The 26308-nt window shown below is 45.7% G+C and overlaps 1 pseudogene; it reads right to left on the bottom strand.

Moving 5' to 3' along the window:
- Positions 1-616: 616 nt before the first annotated feature.
- On the bottom strand, positions 617-24952 carry LOC144003687 (myeloid-associated differentiation marker-like; annotated as a pseudogene).
- Positions 24953-26308: the final 1356 nt, after the last annotated feature.

Below are 26308 nucleotides of genomic sequence, written 5' to 3'. Positions count from 1 at the left end.
ACTTGACAGCAAACGCTACCAGGATAAGACAGGACAGGGCAGGGCAGGGCAGGACTGGACAATGCTCCCACCGCGTGAACAATCATCACTGACTAAATACACCAACACTAACGAGACACTAACAAGACACACCTTGGAAACACAATAGGCTGAGGGCACTGATTGGTCACATATAGTGGGAAGGGAAGACACACGCAGGTGGGCGAGGTTAACCATGACGAGACTAGGGGAGAACTCAGGACAAGACACTACAAACACCTAAAACCAAACAAAACCTAACCACACGGAACCAAAACATGGCACTCATGTCTGCTGACATCGTTAAACAGTTGACTAATTTGACAGTGACAGAAAAAGCTTCCATTTGATTCATTTGATGCATTCTGCATGTCACATCTTCACATTCAAACCAAATCAATGGATAATACTGCAAGAAAATGCAAGCACCAACAATTAACATTGCCTCAAAAGTGGAGAACATGTCACGATGTGTAAATTGGGCGTCACTCTAAATGAAATAGTTTTGAACTTCATATAATTTCACTTGAAATTCAAAAGTAATGTTTCACATTTGGTAGACAGTAGGCTATATATGACATGTTTACATGTAAAGAGTTTAGGTTCTACTCACAAAAAAGACCAGCCGGGAAGGAATACAAAGTATCAATGATGTAAGCAGTACGGTTGAAACAGGTCAGAAATGTAACAACCACCAGCAAATTCCAACCACATCTATTTGAAAACTTATCACAGGTGCTTGGTCCGGGGTTATCCTTGAAGCTGTAATAGCGCCATATGAAGTGAAGTACAACAAAACGGCTGACACGTTGCACACAATATGGACTCTATCAAACGGTGCGGGGAAGAGGGATAAAAGTCGACATGGTAAAGATGATGACGAGGATCGCAAAATTGAAGCAAATGGAGTAGATGACCACACACCACTTTGGCCTTGGGAATAGCGTGTACGGGATGTACCGCAAGCACACGAAGATGATGCAGGCCACGTAGGCCTCAAGCACTTTCAGGAGACCTGGAACTGTGGAAGGAAAAGGTCTCCAGGTCTGGCCCGGATGTAGCTAATCTCAGCAACGTACAAGCCGAAGACGAAAAAGGAAATTGCCGAAGAAGCAATCAGTTGGAAACATGTACCACAAGAGAAGAAGTTGACGAAGATGATGGATGCACTAAACACCTGTAAAAAAGAAAACATTTCAACAACATTTTCAAAATGAGTCAACGCTGTATGTAAGTTTACCTTAAAATAACAGCTCTAAAATCATTTTGATGCTACTTTGGTTTGTAGTCAGCATGCAAGTGTTATTGGCAGCCTGACCACCTTTCATGTTGAGTTAGTGCGTTTTACCATGATGATGTGTTAATTTGCTTGACGCCTTTACTAGATATTCAAAATTCACTGGTCAACAATTAGTGGAGAATGAGAGTCTACTACGTGATCTTAAGGGTTGTGTCACTGCAGGGAGTGTCTTCACGTCATCAAAGTATTTGAATAAATATACCTTCTTTTCCTTGTACTGTTTAGTAGCCATGGGCGGCGGCACGGTGAATAACTGGTGAGCACGTCCGCCTCCCAGTTCTGAGGACTCTGGTTCGAGTCCAGGCTCCGGCCTTCCTGGGTGGAGTTTGCATGTTCTCCCCATGCCTGCGGGGGTCTCCTCCGGGTACTCCGGTCTCCTCCCAAATTCCAAAGACATGCATGGCAGGTTAATTGCGTGCTCCGAATTGTCCCCAAGTGTGAGTGTGAGCGTGGATGGTTGGTCGTCTCTTTGTGCCCTGCGATTGGCTGGCCACCAGTCCAGGGTCTCCCCCGCCTACTGCCCAGAGCCAGCTGAGATAGGCGCCAGCACCCCCCGCTACCCTTGTGAGGAATAAGCTGTCAAGTAAATGGATGGATGAATGTTTAGTAGGCATTATCTAACATACCTTAAACCGATCAGTGCAGTTTTACCACTTGAATGAAACTTTATGGAGGAGCAAAAACTTCCATACTTTGCGCTTCCTGTTATGATGGGGGTATGATGGGTGTAACCAAAAGCGGAGAAACGTGACAGGAAGACAAACTGGCAGGACAATATATGGCGCTTTATTTCCAATAACTAGATAAATAACTGGATGGGACGTGAGCAGACCGGGCATGGCGTGAGAGACTTGAGAAGACGTGGAGACTGGAGTTGACGTCGGGAGAACGTGATCAGACGTGGACAAACTTGACTAAACGTGGAAAAACTTGACCAAACAGAAACTAGCAACGCAGCTTAGCACTGGACAAGACAAGACAAGGGCCGTTTCTCAATATCAAGAACACAGATCGGCGAGAGGAACTACATTTCCCATCGCGAGATGCTGTGACTATCGCGTGACCGGTAGCGAGACTGGGAAAATCTAACATGGCGGCGCTCTGCTGCTAAAATAGAATTAGCTTTATATTTCTAATTAAACCCGAATTTAATGATTAGATAAATTCGATTTTTTTCTTTTCTAAGAAAGATCGGAAATATTATCCAGTGTGGATGACCTCGAACGTTTTATTGACGATTATTTTTATAGCTACGCGATGGATGAGCCGGCGGCTAGTCGGGATAATCCTTCGAAAAAAAAAAGGAAAAATGACTCGTCAACAGACACGGACGATTTAGCAACCGCCGACGTATCGGTGAGTATGCTGGATTCCATAAATAAAAAACTTGACGTCCTCTGTCTTATCCGCGAGGACGTCAAAGAATTAAAGGCAAGTTTGGAATTCGTTAGCCAACAGGTAAGCGATCTCCAATGCGATAACTCCGAGCTACGCTCCTCTCTCGTCGCTGTCACAGCCGAGTTGGAGACGATTAAAAAGGAAAATAAAATGCTAAAGGAAACGGTCTTAGATGTTCAATCCCGTAGTATGCGGGAAAATCTAATATTCTCAGGTATATCCGAAAATTCTCCAGATAATCCAGAGGGTGAGATAAAAAAATTCATGACATCATCGCTAAAGATCCCACAGGAGACGGTAAATAATATCTCTTTTCACCGTGTACACCGGCTCGGAGCTCGTAAGGGCAATAAGCCCCGTCCTATTATTGCTAAGTTCGAACATTTTAAACATAAAGAATTGGTAAAAAGTAAAGGACGGGAGCTCAAAGGGACATCTTTCGGGATGAATGATCAATTCCCAAGAGAGATAAACGAGCGGCGAAAAGTACTGTTTCCTATAATGAAACAAAATAGACAGGAGGGTAAACGGACTTCGATGGTCGTTGATAAATTATATATCGACGGCCAGCTATTCCGAAACCCAACCTCGACCCCTTGGCTGTTCTAACTGACAATTGGTAGAGCCGAGCATTGTGTGATTATTTGACGTATGTATATGTATATGTATGTGTATGTATATGTGTATATATGTATATATATGTATATGTATGTATATGTATGGATAATGGGTTACGAAATAGAATATGAATTTATATTATGCATAGGCTATATAGTAATAATAATAATAATAATAATAATAATAATAATATAAAAATATATTCTTAAAAAAAATAAATTAATAATAATAATAATAATCTCGCTTAGGTCACCATTTACTGGTGTATTGTTATGTTGAATCCCCCACAGATTTCCTTCACACTCACTTCCCCCCACGTTTCTTCACTATTATACTTATCTACTTGCTATCTCTCTCTTTATATAAATTATATAAATTGCCTAATTACTCTTTTGCTATCCTACAATATGTTAATATTAATAAGCAGCTTATATAGATGTATACATAAGACTGAGTCTATATTGCTTGTATGCAGAAATTAGTTCTGGTCTCCTGGAATGTGTGTGGCGCTCGCTCCCAGGCAAAAAGAATAAAAATGTTCGACCATCTCTCAAAATTTAAGGCAGATATTTGTCTCCTACAAGAAACCCACTTACAAAAATCAGAAGAAAAATTATTTATAGATAAAAATTTTAGTCAAGTTTACTCTGCCTCCTATAATAGTAGACAAAGAGGTGTCTCTATACTTATACATAAGAATTTATTCTTTACTCTAAATAATATAGTAACAGATTTAGAGGGCCGATATATTATTATCCAGGTAACTATATTTAATAAAGTATATACAATTGGTAATTTATATGCCCCAAATAATGATGACCCTGATTTTTTCCATGAATTTTTCTCTCGGTTACTCGATTTAGCAACAAATTCTACTATTATTATTGGAGGTGATTTTAACACGGTCTTGAACCCGTTAATAGATCGTTCTAATAATACGATATATACAAGGCGATTACGATCCGCTAAAGTAATAGATGAATATATGGAGGATTTTGGCCTCAGCGATGGCTGGAGACTTCAAAACCCAACTAAGAAGGAATTTACTTTCTTCTCTGCTGTGCACCGATCATTCTCAAGAATTGATTTTTTCCTTACAAATAATTATATTGTTGATAAAACTGCTATAAAAATACATTCTATAATTATAAGTGATCATGCACCAGTCTCCCTCACTCTACAAATTGACTCTACCTTTAAACCTCCCCCGATATGGCGTTTTAACATCTCATTACTGAAAGACGTAGAGTTTGATAAAATTATTAGAAGGGAGTGGGCAGATTTTTTGGAAATAAATGACTCTCCAAATATATCTCCATCTCTTCTCTGGGAAGCAGGGAAAGCGGTAATTGGAGGGAAAATTATATCATATTCAACTTATAAAAAGAAACAGGATCAAAAATTAGAAAAATACCTGGAAGATAAAATTAAACAACTAACGGATGAATATGTATTAAACCCAAATAATCAAATATGGATAGAACTACAGAATATAAAAATACAGTTAGATAACATGTTATCTAAAAAGACAGAGTTTATAATACAACAGTTGAGATATAATAATTTTGAACATAATAATAAATCAGGTAAATTCCTGGCAAATCAACTTCAACGGAATCGGGAAAAATCTCTTATAACGGCTATTAAAGATATAAATGGTGAATGCACACAATCACCAGAAGAAATTAACCATATTTTTTATCTATTATCGAAATCTATACACAGAAATTAATAGACCTAACCCTGAATATATTGAGGAATTCCTAAACAGCTTAAATATACCTCAGTTATCTATTGAACATAAAGATATTCTCGATACCCCGCTTACTATAGATGAGTTGTATCGTGCTTTAGACAGTATGCCTAATGGCAGAGCACCTGGTCCAGACGGCTTTCCGGCTATATTTTTTAAACATTTCTGGTTAATGTTTGCTCCATTATTTCTAAGAGTAGTAACTGAAATTAAAAGTAAAGGTGATATACGTCAAGATATGAATATAGCAGCAATTAAACTTTTATTAAAGCCAGAAAAAGACCCTACCCTCCCGTCAAGTTACCGACCGATATCACTAATTAATACTGATATTAAAATTGTCGCTAAGGCCTTGGCATCTCGATTAGAGACGGTAATCTCGACAATTATTCATAGTGATCAAACAGGTTTTATTAAAGGTCGTCATTCTACTAATAATATTAGGAGACTCTTTAACTTGATTAGTATGTCACAGCGGTATGATAAAAAGGCAGTTGTTATTTCGCTGGATGCAGAAAAAGCCTTCGATAAAGTTAACTGGTCCTTCCTCTTTGCTGTCTTAAATAAATTCGGCTTCGGGGAGTCATTCATTCAATGGGTCTCAATATTATATGATTCTCCTAAAGCTACAGTTACTACTAATGGGATTACATCACAGAGTTTTACTTTACAAAGGGGAACAAGACAAGGGTGCCCAATTTCTCCTTTATTATTTGCTATATTTATTGAGCCGCTTGCATTAGCTATACGTCAGGATAGACGGATCCAAGGAATCCACTCCGGGACAATAGAACATAAAATTAATCTATATGCCGATGATATATTACTCTATTTAGAAGAACCTGCTATCTCGCTAGGGGAAGCATTTAAATTAATAACTAAATTCTCTCACTTATCAGATTACTCTATTAACTGGACAAAATCAACATTATTACCTATTACAGAAAATTCATGGAATCCTACAAGTCAGGATCCACACTACTCCTTTCCTACAGGTAATTTAAAATACTTAGGTGTTAAAATTTCACCTAAGTTAACTGAATTAACTTCTTTAAATTTTTCACCATTATTGGATAGTATCCGTAGTGACCTGGAGCGCTGGAATAATCTTCCGATCTCTTTAATAGGACGGATAGCTACTATAAAAATGAAAGTTTTACCAAAGATTAATTATTTATTTTCAATGATTCCATTTAAACCTACGTCTAACTGGTTCCAATCGCTGGACTCTGCTATCATAAAATTCTATTGGAATAAAAAAAAAGCCAAAATTAGTCTATCTACTCTTCAGGAAAGTAAATCTAAAGGAGGTTTAGAGGCACCAAACTTTATGTACTATTATTTAGCTAATCAACTACAATATCTTGTGCTATGGACACAACCCAACAGAGATACTAACTGTTGGTTGGAATTGGAGCAGAAGGATTGTAATAATCTTAGACTGTCAGATTTACTCTTTATTACAAAATCAATAAGACGACATAATTGTTTTAAAAACCCAATGATAGCCGCCACCCTGACTGCCTGGTGGAAGGCATTAGAAATTACAAACTCCCAATTGGCGCCCTGTGGGCTCTCTCCCATTTGGCATAACCCCGACTTTCAACTTAATAATCAGTCGTTCCATTTAAGCCTATGGGAGCAGAAAGGAATTACACACCTTCATCATCTTTTCTCAGATAATAAGTTTATATCGTATACAAACTTGGTCCAGAAATATGAAATAAAAAAGGGAAATTTCTTACATTATCTGCAAGTTAAAAATATGGTTAAGAAACAAATCCCAACACTTCAGGATACGCTCCAACTGCCTGTCTTAGCTAAAGATATTATAAAGCTTTCTCCAACAACAATAAAGAAAATATCAAAAATATATAAGTTATTTTTATACACAAATAAAACGTATTTACCGACTTTAAAATGGGAAAAAGACTTGTCTATAGTTCCGGAACCAGACTTTTGGACCCAAATCTGTGAAAATGTATTTAAAATGACCAAACAGACAAATTTGCAACTTATCCAATATAAGATACTTCATAGAACATATATTACACAATATATGATGAAAAAAATGGGACTCTCTGACTCCGACATTTGTCTCCAGTGCTCACAAAACACTGCCGATACTTATCTTCATGCTTTATGGTCATGTACTCCAGTGCTGCATTTCTGGACTAAAATCTTGGGAAAGCTCGCTGATATATTAAACTGTAGGCTTCCTTTATCTCCAAGATTGTGTTTACTAGGTGACTTAACAATAACTGAGCTACCATGTAAACAATCTCAATCTATATTTATAGCCCTTACTATTGCTAAAAAAATAATCCTTGTCAATTGGAAAAATAAACAGTCTCTAAATATCGACCACTGGTTAAACTTACTAATAAATTATATCTCAATGGAAAAAATCTCTGCCTTAAATAAAAATCAAGTATCAAGATTTAAACAAATATGGTCTATGTACATAGAATATTTTAATCTCAATTTGGCAACTTAATCCTGCCAAGATTCTGCCTGTTAACGAGAGCCACCACATCGTTACAACTTCTGTTTTCGCTGCTCCTGTATTTGGTATTTTGTATCTGATTGTTTTTATTTTTATATAGTCAGGAACCTAGTTGCTGCTAGTGGGCTCGAGCATACCACACTATACGACACTATACTCACTAACTCCTTAAGAGTTATTTCTAGTGGGCACTAAGCATCAACACTTGGTGTTACTGTATGCTAATTAGTCAATTTTCTTGACGCCGTCCCCTGTGGTCGGGCGGGGGTGGTTCTGCCCCCCCCCGTCTGCTCGGTGGCGGTTGCGTCTTGGCCGCTCCCTGGGCCCCCTGTGGGGTGCGGTGTTGGGGTGCTTCCCCTGGTGCCCGGGGCGGTGCCGTCCCGGCGCGGTCCGCTGCTCCGTGCCCGGCGGCGCGGTTCGGGGTGGGTGGGCCTCCGGTGTGCCCCGTGGTTCCCTCTCCCCTCCCCCTTCCTTCCCCCCGTCGCCTCTCCCTCCTCGCCTCCTCCCGCCCATCCTCCTCTGCCTCCCGGTCCCTTTTCCCTTGTCGCCCTCCCTCCTCCTCTCCCCCCCCGCCTCCTGCCCTGCAGCCGCCCTTTCGCCTTCTTGTCGTCTTCTCCCCGCTTCCCCCGCCCCCCCCCCCCTTCCCTGTCTGCCCTGCGGCCCCTCCCCCTCCCTCTCCCTGGGCCTGGGGCTCCGGGCGTCGGGCTCCGGGGGCCGGGCGAGGGTTTGGGGCCTGCCCCACTCCGGTATAACTCCTGGCGCCCCGGGCGGGCTCCGGTGGCCGGTGGGCTGTCCGGTAGCCCTGCTGCGCTGGCTGTCCGCCCATTGTGGTGCCGGGTGGATGAGGTGGGGGGCGGGTGGGGGTGGGGGTGCTGGGGGGCGGGCGTGCCACCTACACCCGCCGGGTTGGGTGAGGCCCCGCTGGTCGCTCCTCTTACTCACTTCACTAGCTTGCACTATACACTTTGTAAATATACACATAGGGCACACAACACATTTCTTGGTGGGGTGGGGAAGGGTGGAAACACCGTCTTCACCCTTCAACTCCCCTCCAATTTTAATGCACCTCACATCCAAGGGGAGGGGTGAGTTGGGGCGGGGAGCCATCAGAGGGGATGGACTGCAGTGCCTGGCAGCGCTGTGGTCCCCCCCATTTGTGTCCCTGCCCCACCACTTTGTCCCTCCATTCCCTTTTTTAATGCACCACACATATACATATTCATTTTTTTGGGGGGATGCGGGTGTATCGGAGTAGGGGAAATTTTTTCCCTCTGCTCCGACTCACCTGCTCCCAATTTTAATGCACCACACGCACACACTTGTATATACACTGGGTGGGGCCACATTCACGGTGTAAGGGTAGAGCTCGCCAGTCGGCGAGCTGGCGGACTCAGTAACAGGGTTAGGTGTCACTAGTACTCTGGCGTGACGACCGGGGCCTCTCCCCACCGAGCTCGGTGTTCTGGTGTTCCGCCTTCTCCCCTGGTGCTTCCTCCTCTGCTTCCCCCCTCCCGCCGCTGTGCAAATCTCGCGCGGCTGGAGGTGGGGTGGGCACATCTTCCCTCTCTGCGCTGCTGCCCGGTGCCGGTTTCCGGGGGGGGGGTTCTCGCGGGGGGCCGGGTTCGCGGGGGGGGGTGGCGGCCGTCGGGGGGGGGGGCGGCTTGTTTGGGGGGGGGGTGGAGGTATGGGTGGGTGGGGGGTTGGGTGCTGGGGGTCGGGGTGTGTTCGGGGGTTTGGGGGTCGGGGGTGGTGGGGCCTGGGTCGTGGTGGATGGCGGGTTTGGGTGGGGTGCGGGGGGGTCGTGGGGGGATGGGGGCTGGGGACCGGTGGGGCGCTGTGGGGGCCCGCTGGGCCTCGTTCTGCGGCCTTGGGCTCGGGGGTGTGGGCCGGGGCTGGGGCGGGGGTGTTCCGGGTGTCTGGGTCGGCTCGCCGACCGGTGTCCGCTCGGGTGGCTTGGGGGTGGCCTTGGTGCTGCCGCGGCCTGGGGATTCCGGGGGGGGGGGGGGGGGGGGTGCTCGCTTTGCTGGACCGCGGTTGACGGCTTCTTTCTTCGGTGGTGGTCCTTATGCATGCCAGATCCGTCGCACCAGCATCTACTGAAACTCAACAGAAGTACCCTCTCCCTCCCACAGCCCCTTGAATCAGTTGGTGCTGGTGTCTGTGGTTCTCACTTTTCTTTATCTATCCTTCCCTCCTTCCTCTCTTTAGTTTTTCCTCTGGTCACTTGAGATCTTAATTTATTAGAAGTATGAGGTTTCTGGGGTTGGCATAAGACTCTGGTTTTGTAACCACGCAGGAGGGGTCTTGTTGGTGCTGGACTTCACTTTGATGGATTGGATGTACTGGCTTCTATTGATCTCACTCTGCCTTATCGATCCTTCCCTCCTTCCTCTCTTTAGTTTTTCCTCTGGGCTCTTGAGATCTCGCTAAATTTGCTGGAATTTAGAGGCTTCCGGGGTTGGCGTAAGACTTTGATTTTGTAATCATGGGGAAGGCAGGAAGTGTTTGGTCGGTGCTGGATGTCACTTTGATTTACCTTTCTTTTCTCTTTATTTCTTTTTTTTCTGACCTTTTCTCTGGTCTCCTGACCATTTAAATCTCACGACTCTGGCAAGATTCTGAAGTACCTGGTTAAGGCGAAGGGTAATGGGATATTTATAAGGTTTTAGGTGAATGAATGAGTATAAATTTATACGTATTTGCACGCACGCGCACGCACGCAAACGCACGCAAACGCACACACGCAAACGCACGCACGCACGCAAACGCACGCACGCACGCAAACGCACGCAAACGCACGCACACATACACACAAAAAAAAAAAAAAAAAAAAAAAAAAAAAAGAGCAATGATGACAAGACGTTGAATCGGTAAGACTACCGAATGAACAATTCTGAGCTCTTCAAAAAAAAAAAATTAAAAAATAAAAAATATCAAGAACACAGGGTACGTTCTTGTGACGCAACAAGCAGGGTCTTGGTAAGCCCGGTCTCAAGAACGTACTTCCCAAGCACGCATATCTCGCTGTCGTATTTATGTAATTCATCGCAGTTATATCATGTGACTTGCTTTCAATGGATTTATACTACTATTTGGATGTTTCAAAATGTGTTTGTACAACATACATCGGTTAAAAACTTTACTTACATCCTTGTGATTTGGCGAGACGTCATCAATGGCGGCCCAAGTACTGTTCCAATCGAAAGTATGCAGAAGCCAAGACCACATGGAATTCCCGAATGTCGTTCTTTATTGCTTGCTTAAACCAAGGATGCGTCGGTTGTTGCTTGGTGAAGGCTTGGCTGTGAATATATCCCACGATGCATTTCGTACTTCAAGGAACGAATGAGAGCGGAGGAGCATCATGTTTTTTCTTCTTTCTTCCCACACACCTGTTTTGTGTTGATTAGGCTGCCTTTGGCAGCTGAGTACACCAGTTTGTTGGACTGTCTGATCTCGCTTACCTGGCCAACTCTCCGTTACAAAGGGTTAAGGCCCCCCTTTATCCCAAACCGTAGTAACACGGGATTTACAGGGTTGACGGGGGCACTTCAAGCTGGCGTCGAAAAGGATTCGTTTAGGTTCTCACCGCCCTAGTTTTAGAATGTCAGCCCCGGCTTCCATTAGAATAACACCCTTAAAGAGTAACCTTTAATGATTTAAGGATATAAATCTAATCACACTCTTTTTACAGCGGCTCCTTTCCCTATGATCGGTTGCACTTAGAAAGACCTAAATAAGTTTAGCTGTCCTTGTTAGGACCGCGAGGGCTTGTTTCATTTGTTTATGTAAGCCGAAATAACCTTTCAGGATTTTTGGAACACAGCCAACATATATTTGGAACTATTATCTACTCGATATCCGATCTTTAAGGTAGCTCTAAGTATGACTCAAATAGTGAGAGAAAAGTGTTAAAGCAGGAAAGTGAAAGTAGGGTTTAAGAAATCAATGATTAAAGTGACAACACACATAAAAACTGTCACGCCGCCACCGGCGTGACGGCCATGCTTTTATTTTCATAGTCATGTTTCCTGTTTTACTTTGATATTTTGAGTCTCCTCTCACCCCAGGTCACTTTCCCTTCCTGCCGCTCCATAATTACCGGTCCCCGCCCTTGATTATCACCACCTGCCACCAATCACCTACAGCAATAAAAACCACCTGCATTCTCCCCTCCGTTGCCGAAGTGTCACAGTCAGTGCATGGAAGCGTCCCACAGTCCTCGAGTCCTTGTTCCTGTTACCTTGTTGTTTTGCCTTGTTTTTGTGCCTTATCCTCCACAGCGGAGCGCCCTTAGTTCCCCCTTGTGCCTTGAGCCTTGTTTCCTCCCTTGCGGAGCGCCTTTTGTTGTCCCCTGTACCTTTTGCCTGTTTTTTCCTCCCCAGTGGAGCGTTTTTAGTTCTCCACTTTTTGATTCCCCTTTCTCCTCTCAAGTTGAGAGTAGACAGCTGTTGGCCGGAAATAAACCTATTGCCTTTGTGGCCTACCTTTATCCTGCGTCTGAGTCCTACCTCTCCTCGTCGTGTCAGTACACTTCGGCCAGCATGGACCCAGCAGGAAAGGTCGAGGCTGCGCTGCAGGGCCTTGAGGTCCGGCTTGCCAACCAGGAAAAGGTTCAGCAAGCCGTGATTTCGCAGCTGGAGGAGCTGTCGAGCCAGGTCCACGAACTGGTGAGCCAAACGCGGCGTCGAGCTCCAACCCCCACCGGACAGCTACCCCTCCCCGAACTCTCCGTCCCGACCACGTCATTCACCGGGGTAGGATTGAGACTGGCCTCCCCAGAACGATACTCCGGTGAACCTGGACAATGTCAGACTTTTCTCACGGAGTGTGACATCCATTTTGAACACTCACCACAGGCATTTTCCACAGCTCGGTCCCGGGTAGCCTTCATGGTGTCCCACCTGACTGGACGAGCCAAGACCTGGGCAACCGCGGAATGGGCCAGGGGCTCCTTGGTCTGCCAAAATGTACAGGATTTTCAAGCCGCCTTGCGCCAGGTCTTTGATCCCGACAACAATGACCGAGAGAAGGCACGAGCATTGAGCCGGCTCCAACAAGGCAAAGAACCCGTCAACGATTACGCAATCCGCTTTCGCACCTTGGCCACAAACAGTGGCTGGAACTCCACAGCATTACAGGACCACTTTCTGAAAGGACTCTCACCCGCCATCCAAGAACTCCTGATACCCGTGGACCTTCCTACCGACCTGGATGCTCTGATCTCCCTAGCGATTCGTGCTGATCATCGCCGACGGGAGTTGACCAAGTCCAGCGGGCACCATAGAAGGGTGGAACCAACCCCCTTGTCATCGCCAATGGAAGTCGAAATGCCACAGCTCATCTTGCCTCCCCGACCAGCGCTAAGGGAAGTGCAGAACGTCGAGGAGGAACCCATGCAGCTTGGTCGGGCCCAGTTAACCACCGAGGAGCGACAGCGTCTCCGCCAAGAAGGCCGCTGCTTCTACTGTGGTGAACTTGGTCATCTGGTTGGAACTTGCACCGTGAAGAGAGGTTCACCGGTGAATTTCCCGTCACCTCGACCTGCCAAGACCCAAAAGATCACGCAAGCCCAGATCAGCCACCATGATATAACCATAGACCTGCCAGCCCTCATCGACTCCGATTCCGACGAGAGCCTCATGGACTGGGGCCTCGTAAAGCGAGTACGAGCCACCACCAAACCCCTTCCCCGGACCGTTCAGGCTAGAGCTCTGAATGGCAAGGAACTCTTTTGTATCACTCACATCACCGAACCCCTGAAGGTTCAAATTGGACAACACATCGAGAATCTCCGTTTCCACGTAATCCAAGCTTCGTCACCCACTTTGGTTCTGGGACACCCTTGGCTACGTCTACACAACCCCAGAATCGACTGGAACTCCGGAAACGTACTGGAATGGGGAAAAGACTGTTTGGATCACGTCTTGGACCAATTAGCTACCAGTGCATCCTCAGCCGCAGTCAACCAGGTGACTCTTGAGCCTTTCGATCCTGAACCTCGCCAGTCACTGCCTCAAGACCCCGAGTCTCGCCGGGCGCATCTCCAAGACCCTGAGCCAAACCAAGTCTCTGCATCAAGTCACGCCAAGTCTCTGCATCACGCCGACCAAGCCAAAGCCGACCAAGCCAAAGCCGACCAAGCCAAAGCCGACCAAGCCAAAGCCGACCACGCCAAAGCCGTCCACGCCAAAGCCGTCCACGCCAAAATCGTCCACGCCAAAGCCTACCACACCACGCCAGGTCGGCCAAGCCTGCCACGTCTTGCCAAGCCTGCCACGCCTCGCCAAGCCTGCCACGCCAAGCCTGCCATGCCTCGTCAAGTCTGCCAAGCCTGCCACACCAAGTCTGCCAAGCCTGCCACGCCTCGTCAAGTCTGCCAAGCCTCCCACGCCAAGTCTGCCAAGCCTGCCACGCCAAGTCTGCCACGTCTGCCACGCCTCGCCAAGTCTGCCAAGTCTGCCAGGCCTACCAAGTCAAAACGATCCACGGGATTCCCTTGGTACTTTCCGAACCTGATCCTGCGCTAAGAAAAGGTCTTCGGAACGGTTCCGACGGGACTCTCGTCTGGCGTCATGGACACCCTCCTGAACTGCCTTTTTGTCTGGGACGGATGGGTGGGTCGTGTTTCCCACCTCCGTGCCCCCTTCCGCCCACCCTTGTTTTTGGACTCCTTGTTGAAAGGCCGTCAAGAGCCGGCCATTGAGGGGGGGGGGGGGGTACTGTCACGCCGCCACCGGCGTGATGGCCATGCTTTTATTTTCATAGTCATGTTTCCTGTTTTACTTTGATATTTTGAGTCTCCTCTCACCCCAGGTCACTTTCCTTTCCTGCCGCTCCATAATTACCGGTCCCCGCCCTTGATTATCACCACCTGCCACCAATCACCTACAGCAATAAAAACCACCTGCATTCTCCCCTCCGTTGCCGAAGTGTCACAGTCAGTGCATGGAAGCGTCCCACAGTCCTCGAGTCCTTGTTCCTGTTACCTTGTTGTTTTGCCTTGTTTTTGTGCCTTATCCTCCACAGCGGAGCGCCCTTAGTTCCCCCTTGTGCCTTGAGCCTTGTTTCCTCCCTTGCGGAGCGCCTTTTGTTGTCCCCTGTACCTTTTGCCTGTTTTTTCCTCCCCAGTGGAGCGTTTTTAGTTCTCCACTTTTTGATTCCCCTTTCTCCTCTCAAGTTGAGAGTAGACAGCTGTTGGCCGGAAATAAACCTATTGCCTTTGTGGCCTACCTTTATCCTGCGTCTGAGTCCTACCTCTCCTCGTCGTGTCAAAAACTCTAAACCACATCTTGTCTTTCTTGATTTAATATTTGATCAGTGTTCAAACCAATAGCAAAGCAAAATTTGTGCAATGAGGAATATATGTCGATTAATGACAAGAGGTAATGATTTACACCATAAATTCAAACCAAACAAAATCACATGTACTCACAATTTGTTGCTCCTCACTCCAGACCATCAATTGAAGAAATAAAAAAGAAAAAAGAAAAACAAAAACAAAAGAAGGGCAAAAGCTTTGAAAGAGAATTATTCCTTTGCTGGGTGGTCACGACAGGTAGCTATTCTGTGATGAACCACCTGGGTCTAATTATCTTTAAGCTAAACTAGTAGCTCAAAGGAAGTAATTGAGGAAGTTAACCATTTATTATCCCGGCTGTTTAATTTTAATAAGACTGATCAAAACAAGGGGTAACTACTAGGGGTGTTAAAAAAAATCGATTCGGCGATATATCGCGATACTACATCGCGCGATTCTCGAATCGATTCAATAATCGGCAGAATCGATTTTTTTTTTTTTTTTTTTTTTTTTAGGATTCACACCTTGAGCATGGAAGAATGTTATATGAACGGCACATTAAGCCTTAATATTTTTATTTTAATGCTGTTCAAACATGAAACAGATTCTATAAGACTGAAATTTCAGATAAATAAATAATACATTTTCATATAAATCTTACACTCTACAAGCTTACTGATTAGTATTTTCTAAATATGAATGAAAAAAAATCGCAACAATCGACTTATAAATTCGTATCGGGATTAATCGGTATCGAATCGTGACCATTCGTATCGGGATTAATCGGTATCGAATCGAATCGTGACCTGTGAATCGTGATACGAATCGAATCGTCAGGTACTAGGCAATTCACACCCCTAGTAACTACTATCTTCTAACAGCCAATCAAAACAATTTTTTTATTTTATTTTTTTATTTTATTTTTTATTTTTATTCAAGAGCTCAGAATTGTTCATTCGGTAGTCTTACCGATTCAACGTCTTATCATCATTGCTCTTTTTTGTGTGTGTGTGTGTGTGTGTGTGTGTGTGCGTGCGTTTGCGTGTGTGCGTTTGCGTGCGTGCGTGCGTGCGCGTGCAAATACGTATAAATTTATACTCATTAATTCACCTAAAGCCTTATAAATATCCCATTACCCTTCGCCTTAACCAGGTACTTCAGAATCTTGCCAGAGTCGTGAAGTTTAAATGGTCAGGAGACCAGAGAAAAGGTCAGAAAAAAATAAAGAGAAAAGAAAGATAAATCAAAGTGAAATCCAGCACCGACCAAACACTTCCTGCCTTCCCCATGATTACAAAATCAAAGTCTTACGCCAACCCCGGAAGCCTCTAAATTCCAGCAAATTTAGCGAGATCTCAAGAGACCAGAGGAAAAACTAAAGAGAGGAAGGAGGGAAGGATAGATAAAGCAAAGTGAGATCCACAGACCCAGCACCCACTGATTCAAGGGGCTGTGGGAGGGAGAGGCTACTTCTGTTGAGTTTCAGTAGATGCTGGTGCGACGGATCTGGCATGCATAAGGACCACCACCAAAGAAAGAAGCCGTCAACCGCGGTCCAGCAAAGCGAGCACCGCCCCCCCCCCCCGAAATCCCCAGGCCACGGCAGCACCAAGGCCACCCCCAAGCCACCCGAGCGGACACCGGTCGGCGAGCCGACCCAGACGCCCGGAACACCCCCGCCCCAGCCCCGGCCCACACCCCCGAGCCCAAGGCCGCAGAACGAGGCCCAGCGGGCCCCCACAGCGCCCCACCGGTCCCCAGCCCCCATCCCCCCACGACCCCCCCGCACCCCACCCAAACCCGCCACCCGCCACGACCCAGGCCCCACCACCCCCGGCCCCCAAACCCCCGAACACACCCTGACCCCTGACCCCCTGACCCCCAACACCCAACCGCCCACCCACCCAATACCACAAATTACTCTTATTTTGATTGTTAGAATTGCTTCCTCATTCAGCATGTGGGAATAAATGGGGCACAGAGCCAACTGCGCTCCTCGTCAGAGGGTGCCTTGCTCTTTTTGCGCGCGCCCAGTTTCGTTTTGTCCCAGCTAATTTATGACCTCGGGATGCTGATCATAGCATGACTAAGCTCAGATTGAGTGTGAGTGTACATAGCATAAGCACAGATGAGTGTGTCCAAAGTTGAACTGTTGAGTTCCAAATGTCTTAGTGTGATATGATGAACTGCTGAGTGCTAAAAGTCTAGTGATTACAACCGCTTTTCAGTTCCTTTTAACCTGTGACCTTAACAGTTTTGCAGAACACATTTGACAAGGTCTAATTTTTTATGCTGACAAAACATTTATGATTTTAAAATAAACTGTACTTCCTATTTGTGAATAAAATCCCTTCAAAGCTTATTGCTCATAATACACCACACCAATACTGATTAATATGAACATAAAACCCAAACCACACTCAAAATAAAATACATGTTATGTCAAAACCACGTTTCTTGCAATCTCATGGTGACATGTCAAAACCACATTTCTTGCCACCTCATAGTGACAGGCCAAAATCTTCACTCCCGTACTCCATATTAAGTATGTGTGTGTTATGACGAATGAGTGTGCAACTGTGTTACCGTAAATGGATGTATGTGTATGTGTTGTGCTTTATGCTGGCTTCTGGTTCACAAGTTTATTAACCAATTATGGGGCATGTTTAATAAGACAAAACAAAAAAAACGTGTTTTTTTTTTTTTGCAACTTATGAAGTGTAACATGTAACGGTTGTCGAGATGAATTCCTCGTCGGTTATCTTATCTGGCCGTTGCATTTCTACGTGTGAAAGTGCTAAGCTTCGATTTTTATTCGGCTAGTTTGTATTCACAACAACGTGCAAGAGCTAACGTGCAAGAGACATGAGCTTCCTGGATCTAAGTAAAAGAACGGCGATCGGAGACACAAAAAGCTGCAAATGCAAGTTGGCAAGTAAGTACTTCTACAAAATAAACATAAACGAACATATGAGCACGTCCTGGAATGCCGCGGGGGACGTGCAGCTTCCCAACGGTATGTAGCTCGTCGCTGTGTTGACTTCCGTTCGCCGGATACAATTGGATACAGGCGGTGTAAATTTATCCGAAAAACACGCACGATTTCCGGGTAAAGTAAACGGACGGATCGGTGTAATGGAGCTTTTTCTTTCCGTTATTTCTCCGGAACCGTACGTCCTACGGGGAAAATGACACATATCTGACACATATCTGGAACCGTGAGCACAAGAGATACGTGGCTCGTTGAAGTGCGACGCCGGATACGGGGGTGTAAATCGGGCCTTCCTGTATCCGAAAATCAAACACAATTTGCGGCTAAAGTCACGGAGGGGTCCCGGTGCCGCTCCGGAGCCCCACAAAAAGTACTTTTTTCCCCAAAGTTTTCTATCAAAGCTACCGTGTTGCCTGATGCTCTAACTATGTCATATGAAAGATTCAAATTTATTTCTTTATTATACATATATACAACACAGTTAATTTTCTTCATAATCTATTATTTGGCTTCTGTTGTCCTATGGCGGGGGGAAATAATAATAATAAATAAATATACTATATTTATGCATAGTTTTGATGCCAATGAACATTTTGGGTGGTTGAAAGAAAAAAAAATATTAAAAATTGACTTAGTTATCACACCTCAAAGGAGCATTACATATTTGGCTAAAATGTACTCTTCGAGGGTGTTCTGAGTTAAATTGCCATTGTCAAAAAATTTGGCATGCATTGAAAAAATTGTTGTTATAACTTATTGCCTTATTCAAAGCTCTAATTATGTCATATGAAGTATTAATTTTTTATTTATTTTTTATACATGTATACAGCACAGTTCGTTTTCTTCATAGTCCATTCTTTGGGCTTGTATTGTCCTAAGAGGGGGGAATACATAAAAAAAAAAAAAAAAACTTCATATGTATGGATAGTTCTGATGCCAATGAACATTTTGAGTGGTTGAAATAAAAAAAAATGTTAAAAATTGACTTAGTTATCACACCTCAAAGTAGAATTACTTATTTGGCTAAAATCTACTCTTCGAGGGTATCACTGATTCCAAGGCACAAGGGTTAAACGCTAATGAAGTTGACACTATACCAAAGACATTTCAGACCAGTGTTGTGTGACATATCAGTTCTGTGTGACATATCAGTTCTGTGTGACATATCGATTATCTCAAACAATCATTGCATCGCCGCATTCATTTGTTAATACACGTTACAGGTTCATATCATTCATGTTAGTGACATCATCAATATTTTGTTTTTTGGTGGCATCTGCTCAGCCCTCAGCCCGTGTTATCTGTCAGGACTAATCCTCTTGCTGATCCACCGACTTTGCCCAACTACTTTGATTCCAGTCTCACCTCAGTCTTGTTCTTGTTTGATTTTTTTTTTTTTTTTTTTTTTGGGGGGGGGGGGGGGGGGGGGGTATTCTAGTTTTGGTGGTTTTGATTCTTGCCTTTTGCAAGCTATTTCCTTTCATTTGCAAGTGTACAATTGTATTTTTGCAGCTTGGGTAACCCAGGGGTTCTTATTCGGGTTTTTAAAAAACCCGAATGAGAACCCCTGGGTTACTATCCCTTTCATAACCCGAATTGTTGTGCATATAAACGCATTTGGAACACGTCAATCGATCGGGGCATTGATTTTCGCTGTGCGCATGCTTGCTATTTTCTTCTTCGTCTTCTTTTCATTTTCGCTTATTTGATTCGCAAGGAATCTTGGTCTATAGTCACGACTTGTCTACGCAGCTCCGTCCCACTCGCTAAAGGAGGCGCCTGTCACGACGTGGAGAGGTAGGACCCAGACGCAGGATAAAGGTAGGCCACAAAGGCAACAGGTTTATTGCCGGTCAGCAACTGTCTCCTCTCACACTGAGAGGAGAAAGGGGAATCAAAAAGGTGGAGAACAAAAAAGCGCTCCACTAGGGAGGAAAAAACAGGCACAAGGCAAAAGGGGTAACAAAAGGCGCTCCACTGGAGGAAAAGGCACAAAAACAAGACAAGGCACAAAAGCAAGGCAAAACAACAAGGCAACAGGAACAAGGAACAAGGAACAAGGACTCGAGGACTGTGGGACGCTTCCATGCACTAACTGTGTGTGACACTTCGGCAACGGAGGGGAGAATGCAGGTGGCTTTTATTGTCTTGGTTGATTGGTGGCAGGTGGACATGATCATGGGCGGGGACCGGTAATTAGTGAACTGCAGGAAGGGCAAGTGACCTGGGGTGCGAAGGGAATCAGAAATTCAAAATAAAACAGGAAACATGACTATGACAATAAAGGCCTGTCACGCAGGTGGCGGCGTGACAGTACCCCCCCCTCAATGGCCGGCTCCTGACGGCCATCCGACCCAAAGAGTCCAAAAACAAGGGCGGGCGGAAGGGGGCACGGAGGTGGGAACACGGCCCACCCATCCGTACAGACAAAAAGCAGTTCAGGAGGGCGTCCTCGACGCCCGACAAGAGAGTCCCAGCGGGGCCAGTCAGGAGGGCGTCCTCGACGCCCGACAAGCAGCAGAGGTGGCGGCGGGGTGTTCGCCGCCAGATGAGGAGCAGGAGGCGGCCGCTGGCCGGGCGCCGCCGGAACTGGTGCAGGTGATGGCGGCCGCTGGCCGGGCGCCGCCGGAACTGGTGCAAGAGGAGGCGGCCGCTGGCTGGGCGCCGCCGGTCGAGGAACCGGAGGTGGCGGCCGCAATCCATGCGCCGCCTGACGAGGAACAGGAGGTGGCGACCGCAATCCATGCGCCGCCTGACGAGGAACAGGAGGTGGCGACCGCAATCCATGCGCCGCCTGACGAGGAACAGGAGGTGGCGGCCGCAATCCATGCGCCGCCTGACGAGGAACAGGAAGTAGCGGCCCAGGCGAAGCGGCCAGGGACTGCGGCGGCAGCGGCCCAGGCGAAGCGGCCAGGGACTGCGGCGGCAGCGGCCCAGGCGAAGCGGCCAGGGACTGCGGCGGCAGCGGCCCAGGCGAAGCGGCCAGGGGCTGCGGCGGCAGCGGCACAGGCGAAGCGGCCAGGGGCTGCGGCGGCAGCGGCACAGGCGAAGCGGCCAGGGGCTGCGGCGGCAGCGGCACAGGCGAAGCGGCCAGGGGCTGCGGCGGCAGCGGCACAGACGAAGCGGCCAGGGGCTGCGGCGGCAGCGGCACAGGCGAAGCGGCCAGGGGCTGCGGCGGCAGCGGCACAGGCGTAGCGGCCAGGGGCTGCGGCGGCAGCGGCACAGGCGAAGCGGCCAGGGGCTGCGGCGGCAGCGGCACAGGCGAAGCGGCCAGGGGCTGCGGCGCCAGCGGCACAGGCGAAGCGGCCAGGGGCTGCGGCGGCAGTAGACAAGGTTCCGGAGCGAGAGGCTGCAGCAAACGAGGTTCAGGGGCGAGAGGCTGCAGCAGACGAGGTTCAGGGGCGAGAGGCTGCAGCAGACGAGGTTCGGGGTTCTGAGGCCAGTCCGACCCTTCACCCCAGTCGCCACGGTCCAAAGCCATCAACTCTTTTATCTCTGCAATGACTCGGGCGATGTCTTCAAGCCTCTGCCAGGTCTCCAATTTGGACACTCCCGCTGGGTCCATGCTGGTCGAAGTGTACTATCACGACGTGGAGAGGTAGGACCCAGACGCAGGATAAAGGTAGGCCACAAAGGCAACAGGTTTATTGCCGGTCAGCAACTGTCTCCTCTCACACTGAGAGGAGAAAGGGGAATCAAAAAGGTGGAGAACAAAAAAGCGCTCCACTAGGGAGGAAAAAACAGGCACAAGGCAAAAGGGGTAACAAAAGGCGCTCCACTGGAGGAAAAGGCACAAAAACAAGACAAGGCACAAAAGCAAGGCAAAACAACAAGGCAACAGGAACAAGGCAACAGGAACAAGGCAACAGGAACAAGGCAACAGGAACAAGGAACAAGGAACAAGGAACAAGGAACAAGGAACAAGGAACAAGGAACAAGGAACAAGGACTCGAGGACTCGAGGACTGTGGGACGCTTCCATGCACTAACTGTGTGTGACACTTCGGCAACGGAGGGGAGAATGCAGGTGGCTTTTATTGTCTTGGTTGATTGGTGGCAGGTGGACATGATCATGGGCGGGGACCGGTAATTAGTGAACTGCAGGAAGGGCAAGTGACCTGGGGTGCGAAGGGAATCAGAAATTCAAAATAAAACAGGAAACATGACTATGACAATAAAGGCCTGTCACGCAGGTGGCGGCGTGACAACGCCCATGAATACATTGATTTGTCTGTTATGTTTTGACGTTATTTTGTGTTTGTACAGCGAATACGCTACAGTTTGTGCCTATATATACATACAGTAAATGCAAGTATATAAGTCTGTGCTTCTGGGGTGTAACGGAACTACACAAGCCACATTATGTTTGCGTGGGAGGTGATGGCTTCTGTTCATGCTTATCATCACAGTAAAGGTTGTGCCAGTAAAAACCTTTTTTATTGTTTCCTACCTACAGCTCATTGGCTTCTCTCCCCACCAAATCTTTGTGTTCATTTAAATGTGTTGGCACTTCAGTAGCTCATATTTGCAAATGTTTTACAAGGGGAATTAAATGTGAACTTTCGTAATAGAGAAGAATGAGTATGTGTAACTACAGGACCTGTAGATCAGCTGTACATGCACTTTGTATCTGCATTTTAAACTCATTCCGTTGAATGGAGGCAGCAATACTACCTCCTAGCCTTTTTCAAACTCCTAAGCACAGCATACAGCAAGACAACTGACAAATATACTGCCTTATGGAACATTTTGTATTATATTTACACATAAACCTTCATAAGAGGAACTTTTTCTCGACCCCCTTCTCACCGAGGTAGACTGTGGGCCGTGGGGTAAAAATAGCTTTAAGTTAGCTTGATTAATAAAATGCTACAACAAGCGCGAATCCACTGTCTTATTTTTATGTAGTTGTTCTAGTGGCACAAACAGCACCAAAATGTAACAAAAAACACTTTAATATGGTATCATGGTACGTTTATCATGAATGATACGAGCAACACAAAAACTGGGGTAATTTGTAGATATAACAATTAACGCGAAGCCACATTTTTATGTAACTGTATTAGCAGCGTCCTCCTTAAATGCACCATCATAACAAGGCACCACAGAACAATAAAGTCGGAATAACCATGCACCTTTCTTTTCATCTTGGTCATAAGCTTGTCTTGTGCTGTCACATCACTGGGCCTTTGCCCTGCTACAAAGAAACTTTCCAAATATGCCTGCGTTTTACTCCTTTTGCTAACTTTTCGATTTAGCATCAGCAGTATTCCACCAAGATAATTAGCATTTTGACAAGTAGTTATGAAGGGCCCTCACAGCTTGGGCCACTTTGGGGTACTTGCATGTTTGGTACTGTCCGTCCGTCCGTCCGCCCGCCCGTCCGTCCATCCGTCCGTCCGTCCGTCCGTCCATCCATCCATCCATCCATTCATTCTCTTGACCGCTTATTCCCCACTAGGGTCGCGGGAGGTGCCGTAGCCGATCTCACCTGGCTTTGGGCAGGAGGCGGGGGACACCCTGGACTGGTTGGCAGCCAATCGCAGGGCACACAGAGACGAACAACCATCCACACTCAAGAAGGGGCAACATTTGAAGGTAAATCCAAACTGGTGGACTTCCTGTTGGGTTAAATATATGGCTCCAAGAGGCTTTTTTGTAGGTCTTGGACTGTCTCATATGCCTCCAACTTGTTGCAGATCTAAGTGAAATGTACAAGCAGGGCTCATTTATTGAAAATTTGTAGAAGATATTACCGAGCCTTTCTTTCTTTCTTTCTTTCTTTCTTTCTTTCTTTCTTTCTTTCTTTCTTTCTTTCTTTCTTTCTTTCTTTCTTTCTTTCTTTCTTTCTTTTTATGTAAAAATAAACTATTAAAATATTGACTATTTTGCCAGGCCTGATGTGTTTGCCAAGTATCATGAGTGTTCATTCATGTTAAAAGACACTAAAAAAAAAATACAAAATACAAGTGTTTTTTTGGGGGGGGCGGGGGCAAACAATGCATTGCCATGGCAACAGAATTTCACAGCACGGTTAAAAATAAGTTTATAGACGTCTTCAGTCTTGTACTGTTATCAAATATGTGCGATATTGAGAAGAGAGGGTCAAGTTAAAGCAGCTTTTGTTTTCACAGTGCATTATCAGACTTAGCGGCACCGTACTGACCATATCCTGTGTTTAAAAATTATAATATTTGGTCTGAGGCATGATCAACAGTTGCTGCCTTTTCCCTTGCTTGCTTCTTTCCTTGTTTCCTCTTTTCCTGCTACTTTATTTCTATTATTCAATTTTTCCTCCTGCAACGACTTCAACAATTCTCAGTGGATTCAAATCATTCCATTGTCAACATTTTCAGATCTTTCCAGGTTTCTCCCTCCTTCCAAATACTGTAATTCCACAATTTTTCATTCAGCCTTCACACGCAGTTTCTTCAGAAATTGCATTGTGTAGTTATATATAACACTTGTGTACGATTTCACTTTATTGTGTGTCTCTCCGTTTTTCTAATGATGATAAGCCTTATGATTTTGTGTTTCACTTGCTTGCTTGATTGAGATGGATCTGATAGACGTGATGAACAAGCTGTCAATCATATATGCTGGCTTGTCATTTGGCGTAAATTCATGTAGAAAATCTGACCATTCAAGCATGAAAATTATTCTTCCTGGTATGACCTGCAGGTGGCAGTGGTTACCCCCTCAGATCCTGGCTCCTTGACCTTGTCCCCTTCTAAAACCCTGATGGTATGCCAAGCACAGCCAAGAAGTACTGTCGGTAATAGACCACCTTCAGTGGTGGAATGTGCCAGTGTTTGGATGGATCAGGAGGCCGCAGACTGCTGTACCACCTGAAAAATACATGCAAAATTATACTGGCGTGTGAAATTTTTTACATAGTGTGGCACTCAAGGCTGGCATTCCTCTTCCTCCCTGGCAACTCTTTTTCTCTGTTTGAGGACGGCACCAACAGGGAGCACACCTTCAAGATCAAGACACTTGCAGAGTTCCCCTAATTTCGCAATAAAAGTCAAAAAATGAAACATTTTACCCAAATGCCTCCTTCCACATTTCTCAAATGAGTCATAAATTCCACAGCATTTCAGTCAGCAACAGACAGTAAAAGACAGTAATAGCGTACCCACTGTCTTGCGATTAAACATCAGAATTGAATTTGAAGCATTAGATCACCAATGATCAACCAGTTTTCTGAAATAGCTCATAGCAAGTGGATATAAATGTGATGTGGATGAAAATTTGTGGCCCAAAGGAAGTAGGAAGACTGCACTGTAATTCCTACAGTGATGCATGTACAATTTTCCATAAGGAGATTTGTGTCATGACTGGGTCATGCCAGGGTTAAGTTTGGGTCATGCAAGGGTTATGTTTGGGTCAGCGATGTGAGGTCAAGTGTCTGTTTTGAACTGATGTATCATCTCGTTTCAACTGGAAAAACACTATGTGATGTCAGGAGCTACGTGATGTCAAGAATCTTTAATCCCTTTACTTGGTCAACAGCCAATCAGATAATTCCATGTCAGTCCTGTTACCCACATGTTTAGCCACAGCCAATCCGATCAATTCACTGTCTATTTAAACCAAACCCAGAAGTGTGTGTCGGATTATTACCTCGTTTCCTCTGTGCATCTCCACAGCCCAAGGGGGCTTGGCGTCTCGTGATTCTCGATGCATTCTCATTGTTTCTCGTCTAGTCAAGTTTGTTCTACGCCTCTCGATGTTGTATGAATAAATAGTTAAAATCTTATTTGTGTCTGCGCTTTTGGGATCCAACCCCAGAACATAACAATTGTCCCATATTCACATTTCTACTTGTTTTGATTAAGTTTTTGTCTTTTGTGCTATGCAGCGCTGTCATTTCCCTTCTGGATCACCATGAGATGCCAACAAATTACAGTACGTGAAATGTGAATCTTACCCAGTCTCTTGCAATCAATCTTCCACATACATTGAGGTGTAATTTACAATTTAGAATCAAGATCACCAAATTGTTATCCTCATCAGAACATCCCTTCAGTGTACACAGTTATGAAATGTACTAACGACAAAAAAAACAAAAAATGGCAGTATTTTACAAATAGAATATAAAACGCAATAGCCAAGATCGACTCTGCACATTCCATTATAAGCATACACATGACTGAATGGTCTGCTGAAAGTGTCCTGAAGTGTTTGTCATAACTGTCCAGTGATGTCTGTGAAGATCAATGGCAGTCAAAGGTGCTCTGTGGGGGCTTCGTTAGGATTTTGGCCCCTCGCCTGTTATGTTCTGTGTTGGCTGGCCTGCTCTGTCTTTTTTTTCTGTTGCAGTTGCTCTTGTGACCACTGGGGGGAGCCTAGGCCAACCACACACACCTGCCTTGTGTTTGCTGATTAGCCTCCTTCTTTATGGTCTGCTTAGAAGACACC

This window comes from Festucalex cinctus, chromosome 1 (genome assembly GCF_051991245.1).
Source record: "Festucalex cinctus isolate MCC-2025b chromosome 1, RoL_Fcin_1.0, whole genome shotgun sequence".
In the NCBI taxonomy this organism is placed as follows: domain Eukaryota; kingdom Metazoa; phylum Chordata; class Actinopteri; order Syngnathiformes; family Syngnathidae; genus Festucalex; species Festucalex cinctus.
The sequence above is the reverse complement of the archived record's forward strand: the minus strand, read 5'-3'. Positions and strand labels throughout refer to the sequence as shown.